Here is a 10,774-nt window from a genome sequence, read left to right as displayed (position 1 = left end):
TATAAAAGAATTTTAATTTCATGTTAGGACTTGTATCACAAATGATTAGGAAAAGAAACAGGGGAGAACATAATTTTCAAGCAAATTCCTCCTGTGTATAGCCAAACTGGATGGACTTTCTGCTGAGAAGGCTTGTGAAAAATGTTATCAGAGGCAGCAAAAATACTTTACACATCAAAACACCAATTCTGTTTAAGGGCAATGTGAATGTATTTAAATGTCAAAGATATTTCAGGGCTGTGATTCAATAGCATTGAAAAGGATCATTTTCAAAATTCTGTGAGATAAACATCACACAGTTTTTGATACCATGGATGCCATACTAAAAGGGTCCACTGGACCAAGGGCAAGGATTCTTGCCTGGAATGAGCACACAGGCCTAACCAACACTAGCAAGATCACATTCATGCATCTGCAGAGGTTAATACAATCACGTTTCCCTGGAGGTAATGAGCTGTTATCTCAGTCCCCATAGAGCTGCTTCCCAAACCGCGGCTGATTCCTCTGTATAGACCTGGGATTTGGTCTGTATGAAATAACATATATTAAAGCATCCTCGGTGGAATGAAGCAAAAGGAATTTCCTCAAAAACCTAAGGCAACAGGAGCCAACTTTACAGTGGAAAAATGTTTAGGAGTTGCTTTCTAATGGTTGGAATCTTCTCCATCCTCAGGGCTTGGAATTCTTTTTAGCCTCACATCTCAACACAACTGAGGAAACTAGGTGTTCTCCTAATGACTCCATCACACCAGAATTAGGCATGAAAGCCCCTTCTAATAGGTAGTGGGATCTTCGCTGGCCCACAGGAAGAAGTGCCTGCCAAAATCCCAAGCTGACTCCAGTCTGTCGTATGTGTCCTTTCCCGTAACAGGACGCAAGACCGCATTCAGGTGTCAAATATATTTCATCAGAATATTCTTAACATTCATTAAGCTGAAACAATGTGGGTAACAAATAAGCATAACTGCTAAATAACAAATTATTGAAACATTATAATAAGTATCATGAATATATTGAAACATGTCAAAGGTTTCAACTGGGGAGAACACACATATATATACCCATTGATATATATGTGTGTATACGTATGTATGTATATACACACATACATTCATATATATGTATATTAAATTTGGCATAATTTGAAATGTTTGGAAATTATTTGAGGCAGCAAAGCAGCAAGTTAATAGATGAGTTTTCGTTGACATAGGTATTTTTTCATTCATTAGCCTAAAGAGAAACTTTCTGCAAAATGATACCTAGCATTTTTGTCTAGGAAACAAATTTACAGCTGAGTCATCTCATTTTAAACCTGACTTAAATGTCTTACGTAAATCTGCGCAAAGCTAAAACCTGCCCTAGACTGCGAAAACAAGCAGAAACATGTAGGCAAAAAACATGAAGACAAACGTAGATACATGTAATTTCATGTTGGCAAGTGCATCTACTTTAGAGTCCATGTTTAAATACCAGCAATGTAATCACGTCTCTAAAATCCGTTATTTTATTCTAAATTCAATTTCAGGTTCTAACCACCTCTAACATACCATTACATGATGTGCAATCCGCTGGAAATTCGCACCAAAAGAACTCTGGTGGTAAGGAAAAGGACCACCGTGCTCCTCGAGTTTCCTTCCTGTTGCTTTGTTGCTGACAGAGGGCAGTGTAACTTAGTGAAAAGCCTCATAGCTCCCAAAGCATGAAGAGTGATTCCTATGAAAGGAGCAAAAGTTAAGCAGAGGGTTAATAGCTGGTCTCTGGAGCCGAGCAATTTCAGCCCCATCACCTAGGACCTGAGGGACCTCAGGCAAGTTACGTAACCTTTCTAAGCTACAACCTCCTTACCTCCAAAACAGGGACAACGTGGTGCCCACCTCATGGGGCTGTGAGGAAAAAGACATTAGTGCTTGTAAATCTCTCAGCTTCACATTGGCCTGGCATATAGCAACCATGCAAATGCTGACTTCTTGCTTTTGTTTTCATTATTATTTTAATTATTACTGCAAACATCTCCATTGCTACATACGTGAACTCATAGTACCCAGTTAGTTGACTAGATGAAAAAAACAAGAAGCACACATATGACAGGGTAATCTTTTGTTTCGTTCTCACTATATTCTTCCTTTTCGTGGTCAGAGAATGCCTTTGTGTGTTAGCAGAAAAACATCCCTTGATCACTCCCTGGCTTTTGGTTTCAAAAGCTTAAACTCATAGAGGGCTTTCTCAGAGATCTTCCAAGATCAGGCAGGAAACTGAAAATAGTAGAATCTGAGTTCTTCTCCCCCAGGGGCCCCGGGAAGGTCTCAGGACCTCATAGAGCAATTGTTTCACGGCACCCAGGGGAAGCTGGGTTGGGCTTTCCAGGCTCAGCGAAGATTCCCAGAACCATGAGTGGCCTGGAACAAGCAGAACCATCATCTTTGAGAACCATGAGAATATCATGTTGACCAAGGTAAGCTGAAAACTAAAGGGCTCTCCTTGAACTTTTTGCTGTATATAAAATTCTGGGCTTTCTTACCAACTTACTCAGGAGGGGAGACTCAGTGATGAATGGGACTGAATTACCCACCACCTGGGTGTGGTGGGCACTCAGGAGAACACTCTCTCAGTTCTTAGAAGAGTAATATGACATTTCTTGCACAATCATGTGTGTACACACACATATATACATATATGTGTGTATATACATACACAACTATGCACGTATATATACAGGCACATATATATTTATCAATTAGTAAAATTTATTCTCACTTTGATACTCCTAGGAGAAGATGGAATTCTTAGAGACTAAAGCAAAGAGATGACAGTGATAATGGCACATCTATTCTTCACAGTATTCACACAAACCAGGATTAAACTGATCTAACTTCCAATAAATTTTTCCCCTTCATTACTGCATTTAAAAATATCATATCTCAGAGGGCTCAGCAAGTCAATTGCTTATTGACTTTCCAGCGGGTCCATATAGTGTAATGAGTCTTTATAACTCTATTTTTAAATTACTTATTGGATTTTTAAGATTACACAAATCATATGAGAAAAATTACAGTGTTGGAAATTGTGAGTTGATCCTATCAAACTATTATCCTATCAAAACTATATTTAAAATTTTTAGAATGAATATTAAAGCACTACAAAGGATGCTTTTAAAAAGGTTTTTACAACAAGCAGTTCTTTATAAATTGACTATCTTTTTACAATTTTACTTACTATAATATGAACTTCTATCCCCATATAAAAGTCTAATGGCCTTCTCTGGATTCGGTACTAAAGTCAATTCCCAATTTGAATTTGTGCTATTCTATAAGAGCTATAATGAGACTTTCCCCAGAAACTTCAAAACAGCAGAAAAAATTCAGAACTTTTGACTATAGTACAGTGTAATCAGAGTATTACTATAGAAGCAAAACTGCTAATGGCTCTCCTCTGTTTAAAATACACCTCTGTCTAAGGTGTCCTGTTATTCTTCGGCTAGAGAGGAATATTTTGAATAGAACCTGTTATGTTCCAGCTCTGCCTGGGTCCTGCTTACCACACCAGCACAGGCCACTCTCCCACTCGCTTTGTCTCCACATGCTTTGTTTCCTTAGCTGGAACACCCATCATTGCCACCTGCCTCGCTCACCTAGCCAACTATCTCCCATCCCTTCTCCTAACCTCTGTATTCTTCTTTAGAGCCCTGCAGACCTCCACAACACTCGTTCTTCATGTACTCAGTTGTTCCACGCTTGACCCCACTTAGTGGTACATTTATTCACCATTGTACTGTGCCTTAGCATTAAGAACCAGTGACTCAGAATCATATCTGAAGGAGTGACTGACTTCAGCATGACACCTGAGCCCAGCTTCCCCGTAAAGCCCTCTCTTCAACCACCACACAGACATTGTAAAGAAAGTTCCCTTCTCACAGTGAGGTAAAGGGAATCTCACTCCCCACCATGATGATTGTCCGTGTGTTAGATAGGGACTCATGACTATTTTACCCATAAATATCAAATACTACGTTTGTTTGGGGAAGGTTTTTTTCTTCACCCAACCAGCTTAGATAAACAGCAACAATTAGCAAATCATATATCTCGTAAAGGTCTAGTATGCAGAATATATATAGAACACTTACGACACAACAATAAAAAAGAAAGATAACCCAACACAAAAATAGCAAAAGGACTGGAATAGACATTTCTCCAAAGCAGATATGCAAATGGCCAACAAGCAAGCACATGGAAAGATGCTCGACCTCATCACTTATTAGGGAAATGCAATTCAAAACCACAAGGAGATACCACTTCTCACACCACTAGGATGGTTACAATCAAAAGACAATCACAAGTACTGTTGAGGATGTGGAGAAATTGGAACCCTCATACATCAATGGTGGGAATATCAAGTGGCACAGCTGTTTTGGAAAACAGTTTGGCAGTTTCTCAAAAAGTTAAACATAGAATTGTGTTTGGGGCAGACTTGTGTTGCCCCCTCCTCCAAATTCCTGTGCTGAAGTCCTAACACCCAGTACCTCTGAATGTGATGGTATTTGGAGATGGGGCCTTTAAAGAGGTAATTAAGGTAAAATGAGGTCATATATCTGGGTCTTAAACAAACATAGCTGGTGTCCGTATAAGAAAAGGAGGTTAGGACACAGACAGATAGACACCAGACATGGGCACACACAGAGAGACAACCAAGTGAAGATACAGCAAGAAAGTTGTCATCTGGAAGGCAAGGAGAGAGGCCTCGGAAGAAACCAAACCTGCCAATACTTCAATTTCGGACTTGGGGCCTCAAGAATTGTGAAAAATCAATTTCTACGGTTTACAAAAACAAAGCAAAACCCCCCGTCTCGTAAGATTTAAGAATGTTCTTCCATCCCCTACATCATTTTCTTGATAAAAATTCCCCTTGGAAAACAACAGTACTGAAGACGTAGAAGACACAAAGCAGAACATAAAGAATACAACTAAAAGATGTATGGTACCCCAGTTAGTAACCTGGTATAAAGCCTTTTTGGGGTAAACAAATTACATTTATAGAAATTTTAGAATCAAGGAATCTATATTTACTAGAACAAATGGCCCAGAACTTGAATGAACTATATAAATCAGAACATATTCAGGTTTCTTTCTACCTATTTATTGCTTTTGATGAAATTCTCTTACCAAGTCCTACTAAATTTGCCATGATCTGCCATACCTGGAATAAAATGATTTTTAAAATTCCCTAAATAATATTTGAAATGCATTTTAAATTTAGTGTCTATTTGCTTAGTGTTCTCTATTCCATTTTAGGTACAATGCTAGACTATTATGTATTTACTTTCATGGCTTTCTTTACTTATTTGGCACAGTTTAGTTCAAACTGTACTTGTAAAACCTGAGATAGACAAATGTTTAGGTCACGTTTATTCTGGTCTTTTAAACTGCTCTGTTGTAGCTATACAATAAAACTGAAAAAGACGTGGTTTGAATAGCTGTGTGGATTTCTATTCATTTGTGCCAAGTTCCACATTATATTTATCTCCTTGCTATCACCCAAATACAGGTTTAATTCATAAAAAAGTGGTCTTTGTACTACCCTCTGAGTACATTCTTCTGGCTATATAAAATAACTCGAGTTCCCTTTGCCTTTGTCTCAAAGTTTTTTTGTTTCTTTGTATCCTCTAGTCGTATTTCTTCTATTGCTCAATGAATGGGGGAAAAAACATGTAAGAATTCAATGTGTAAATTCTGAGTCTCAGGTCCTCAGAGAGCCTGTCTCTGCCTCAGGTTCCTTAGACCAAGCAATAAAAATGCTCCATGAGGTGGATGTTTCTAGACTATGTGAAAAAGCCTCTTTTCTCTTGGCTTTAAATTAGAGGATTATAAGAGTCAAGTTAATTTTCATTCAGCCTTATCTATTTGGAATGGAACACTTCAAATTTAAAACTATTTTTTCTTTTCATAAGCCTCAAATGAATTATATTTCAATGTGTTGGAGGGTAAGTGGAAAAAAGTAAAGTGACGATTTATTGTGTCACCTGGCCAAAAGACAGCAGAGGTTTACAGACTGTGGTGGAGATCCAGGATTGGGTCCTGTAATAGGATGACCCAACCTGTCATGAGAACCACGACGACTGCCAGTTCGGTAAATCAGGATGATCACGGGAAATAAGTCAGATAGAGAAAGACAAATATCATACGATATTGCTTATATGTGGAATCTTGAAAAAAAATGATACAAACAAACTTATTTATAAAACAGAAACAGACTCACAGACTTAGAGAACGAACTTATGGTTACCAGAGGGGAAGGGTTGCGGGGAGGGACAGACTGGGAGTTTGGGACTGACATGCACACACTGCTATATTTAAAACAGACAACCAGCAAGGACTTACTGAATAGCACAGGGAACTCTGCTCTACTCTATAATGACCTAAATGGGAAAAGAATTTGAAAAAGAATAGATATATGTATGTGTATAACTGAATCACTTTGCTGTACACCTGAAACTAACGCAACATTGTTAATCAACTCTACTTCAAAATAAAATTAATTTAAAAAAGAAAAAACACATTTACCCCAATGTTCATTGCAGCACTATTTACAATCGCCAGGTCATGGAAACAACCTAAATGTCCATCGACGAATGGATAAAGAAGATGTGGTACTATATATACAATGGAATATTACTCAGCCATAAAAAGGAACAAAACTGGGTCATTTGTAGAGATGTGGATGGACCTAGAGTCTGTCATACAGAGTGAAGTAAGTCAGAAAGAGAAAAACAAATATCATATATTAATGCATATATGTGGTATCTAGAAAAATAGTGCAGATGAACTTATTTCCAGGGCAGGAATAAAGACATAGAGGTAGAGAACAGACATGTGGACACAGGGAGGGAAGGGGAGGGTGGGATGAATTGGGAGATTAGGTCTGACATAAATACACTCACATGTGTAAAATAGCTAGCTAGTGGGAACCTGCTATATAGCACAGGTCAGCTCGGTGCTCTGTGATAACCTAGAAGGGCGGGATGGGGTGGGGGGATGGGAGGGAGGTCCAAAAGGGAGGGGATATATGTATACATAGAGCTGATTCACTTCGTTGTACAGCAGAAACTAACACAACATTGTAAAGCAATTATACTCCAATTAAAAAAAAAAAAAAAAGATGATCACACCTGAGGGCAGCAGTAACCCATCTGAATGGTCTGACTTCCCTAGCCCTGTATGGTACAGCTGTCTTTCTGAGACAGCACACAGAATCTCTAGTGAGGGGATCCCCCACCCCATTTCCAATTATTCATGTCACCATGGGGGAAGACATATAGGTGCATTTTCTTAAGTGGGATATAATTATGTTAAAGAGATGTTTTAAATGAACATATTCCACTCCAAAATGCCTAGTCGGTGCTGGGAAGACCCAGGCCTGGGGGTGGCAGGGGTTTAACCAGACATCTCCTTTCATCTACAAGTTGGCCTTCTGCAGGAGAGGAGCTTGGGCTGAGTGATCACCATTGCTCAACATGACCCATCCAGAAAGTCTGCAGACTCAAGGCCTGGGAGGACCCCCCCCCCCCCGGAAAAAGGAGTTCAAGTAGGAGTTATTTCTTTCTGTGTTTTGAGCTCAAAAAAAAACTCACTCTCAAGAGGAGTGAGAGAGGCCCCACCATTTTAGTGAACGCTTTCTCCTCCTCCCGTAGCTGCTTTTGTGAACAGGCAGAAAGGGTCCTCGAAGAAACTTTTGAGAGAGCTGTTCTCAGGTTTTAGAACTATGATAAGGAAATGTATTCTTAAGGAGTTTGCTCCTGAACAAAACCTACGTTAATTTGTATACGTCTGGCATTTCGACCGAGAGCCTAAGGTCTCACAAGTATTTCTGAGGAGAGTACTATATAGTTCCAGGAATCTGAGGGGTTGAACAGAAGAGATGAGTGAGAAACGGAAGTGGGTATCAAGAGGCAGACTGTCCTTGAAGCTTCAGTAGATCAAAAAGTTGCCCAACACAAAAATAAGATGAGAAAAGGAGCTAGGGACTTTGGAGCCAGAGAATGATTAAGCTAATCAAGATTGTCAAAAACCATGCAGAGGTTATTTTTGGTTTCTTCTTGTTCCGTGCATTATTTCCATGCTCAGTGTGTTTGTTTCATGGATAGGGTTTCATTAGTCATATGCCATATTTATTAAAACCTTAGAAAATGAGAAACCTAATATAGACCTTGGCTACGATGGGGCCAGACCTCTTAAAATGCAGCACAACATCACCATCTAGTGTCTAAAACCTAAAAGTTGAGTCAGATGTCACTGACCTATAAAATCACACATGAGCCTCTGGAAGAAACCATTATTCAGCAGATAAGAAAATGAAACTCTGAAAGCTTAAGTGATTTTTTTTTTCTTTTTTTCTTACGCTCACAGAGCTATTAGAAAACAGATTTCTTGACAACCAGCCCAACCCTAGTGATCCAAACTCAATTCAGTGACAAATGAATGTAACAGTCACTTAGTATTCGTATGTTCTTAACAACATGCTGGAATGTGTTGGAGGAAAAAGCAACAAGAGGGGATCTTTTGTATCAGTCTTCACCTCTAATCACCAGGATCTGCCCTCAAGTTAGAATATTTAGATGACAGATGGAATGTTATCAAATGTGGACAACCTGTTAAAAGGAATTTAAATAAATACAGATGTAATTAAATAAGCATTCAACTCGTCCTGGCACATAGTAAAACAACAGAAGCATTAGGTAGGGGTAACTTATTTCCAAAAGGGCTTTTCAAAAGCCTACAAGATTCAGTGCATCAATATCAAAGGAAATGGGTACCTTACCCACATTTAATATTTTGCTTACAAGTAAAAATAGATTTTTTAGCGTTTGTTTCTTTTCACCAGCTGTTCTATTTCATCTAAACCTTCAAAATATAGACCATCATAGGAATTCAAAGCAATGACTATGGTGATTTCATCCATGAACCCACATTTACTAGCATATTTCTTTTTTTTTTTTTTTTTTTTTTTTTGGTACGCGCGCCTCACTGTTGTGGCCTCTCTCCCGTTGCGGAGCACAGGCTCCGGACGCGCAGGCTCAGCGGCCATGGCTCACGGGCCCAGCCGCTCCGCGGCATGTGGGATCTTCCCGGACCGGGGCACGAACCCGTGTTCCCTGAATCGGCAGGCGGACTCTCAACCACTGTGCCACCAGGGAAGCCCCGTGGCATATTTCTTTATCAGTGACTTCAGAAGGCTATGGCTTAGGTTGGAGAAAAGGTGGGAAAGCACTTGGATGGGGTTCTCTTTTTCTTCTTATTCATAGATCCAGCGTCAAATAGATTAACTGTCTCTGCCCCTGCTTGCACCAAAGGTCTTCATTCTTGCTTCTGGCTACTCCTGGGTTATCAACACCCAGTATTCAGTACAAATGGTGGAGACAGCTCATAGCGCTGGTAATGCTTCTGGCGCCTGCTATACTTTTGATTCTCCACGCTTTATCTGACCACTTACAAGAAAAACCCCTGCCATCAGAGCCCTAGCTTAGCTGGAGTCCTGTCAGGGCCTCCACTGCCCTCCTGCCCCACTTCCACGCTTGCCTGAGGGTTACAAGGTTTTAATCAAAGGCATAAAGCCAGAAATTCTTAAGAAGGGGCAGGGAGCTTATCAGAATCACCTAGGGAGACCCTCCTAATTATAGCCCCCCTCACACCTCATCTTTTCCTTACAGAGGGAGTGTTTCACAGCCCTCAGGTATGTTGGGGAAGGAAAAAAAGAAGCTGAAACCCACTGGCTTCAAGCAAGGAGAGAGGTGAGGTTAATCTTCCTTTGATTCAGGTTGAAAATATTTCAAAAGAGGGAAATGAAACCTTGTCTCCTAAGGATGAAACTATAATAAAACCTTAATTAATTTGGACCCCATTAATTCAAAATGTGTGATAATTAGAAAAATGGTTAGGTTAAAGTTTACCTTTCCTCTAGCTGGGGAAAAAGTGGTTGAAAATTACTTTCCTGTACCTAGGAAAAATGAATTTGCTAAGCAAATTAATACTTTCAAAGAGAAAAAACATTTAACTCATTGAGCGGGTAGTTTTCAGACTATTTGATACTTTTAACACATCAAAAAGTGCTACTGTAATTATAAATACTCTCTAGACATTAGAGTAGACTCCCCCAGGGACCTTTCCTAGACATCACTCAAGGCTTCAAAGTTATCAATTGAAGGTAATGAAATCAAATTTCTTTTCAAACTTTCCACAAATCTGATAGAGCTTCCCCTCCAGTTAGGCCGAATTTCTATGGTTTTACTAAATCTACTGATAAACTCAGAAGGCACCCCTAGCATATCTTACTGCTTGTGAACATCTAACAATGTTCAGATCTTTATTTCAGCAAAGAGTGAATAGACATATAGGCAACACTTATTTAAAAAGTAGGAATTAAGTGTGGGAGGAGCCCAGCTTGGCAATATATACCTACAACTGGTTCAGTATCAATATTGTCTTTAAAATATATATCAATGTTTCCTCAAAATTTTTTTTAGCTCCATAGCTTGCGAAAAGTTGTTCATTAGGATGGGGGTTAGGAGAAAGGAAGAGGAAGGAAAGCTCTGTGGTCAAAACATTTGGGGAGGGCTTCCCTGGTGGCGCAGTGGTTGAGAGTACGCCTGCCGATGCAGGGGACACGGGTTCGTGCCTCAGTCTGGGAAGATCCCACATGCCGCAGAGCGGCTGGGCCCGTGAGCCATGGCCGCTGAGCTTGCGCGTCCGGAGCCTGTGCTCCGCAACTGGAGAGGCCACAGCGGTGA

The sequence above is a fragment of the Lipotes vexillifer genome, unplaced genomic scaffold (genome assembly GCF_000442215.2).
Source record: "Lipotes vexillifer unplaced genomic scaffold, Lipotes_vexillifer_v1.1 scaffold1533, whole genome shotgun sequence".
NCBI classification, from domain to species: domain Eukaryota; kingdom Metazoa; phylum Chordata; class Mammalia; order Artiodactyla; family Lipotidae; genus Lipotes; species Lipotes vexillifer.
The sequence above is the reverse complement of the archived record's forward strand: the minus strand, read 5'-3'. Positions refer to the sequence as shown.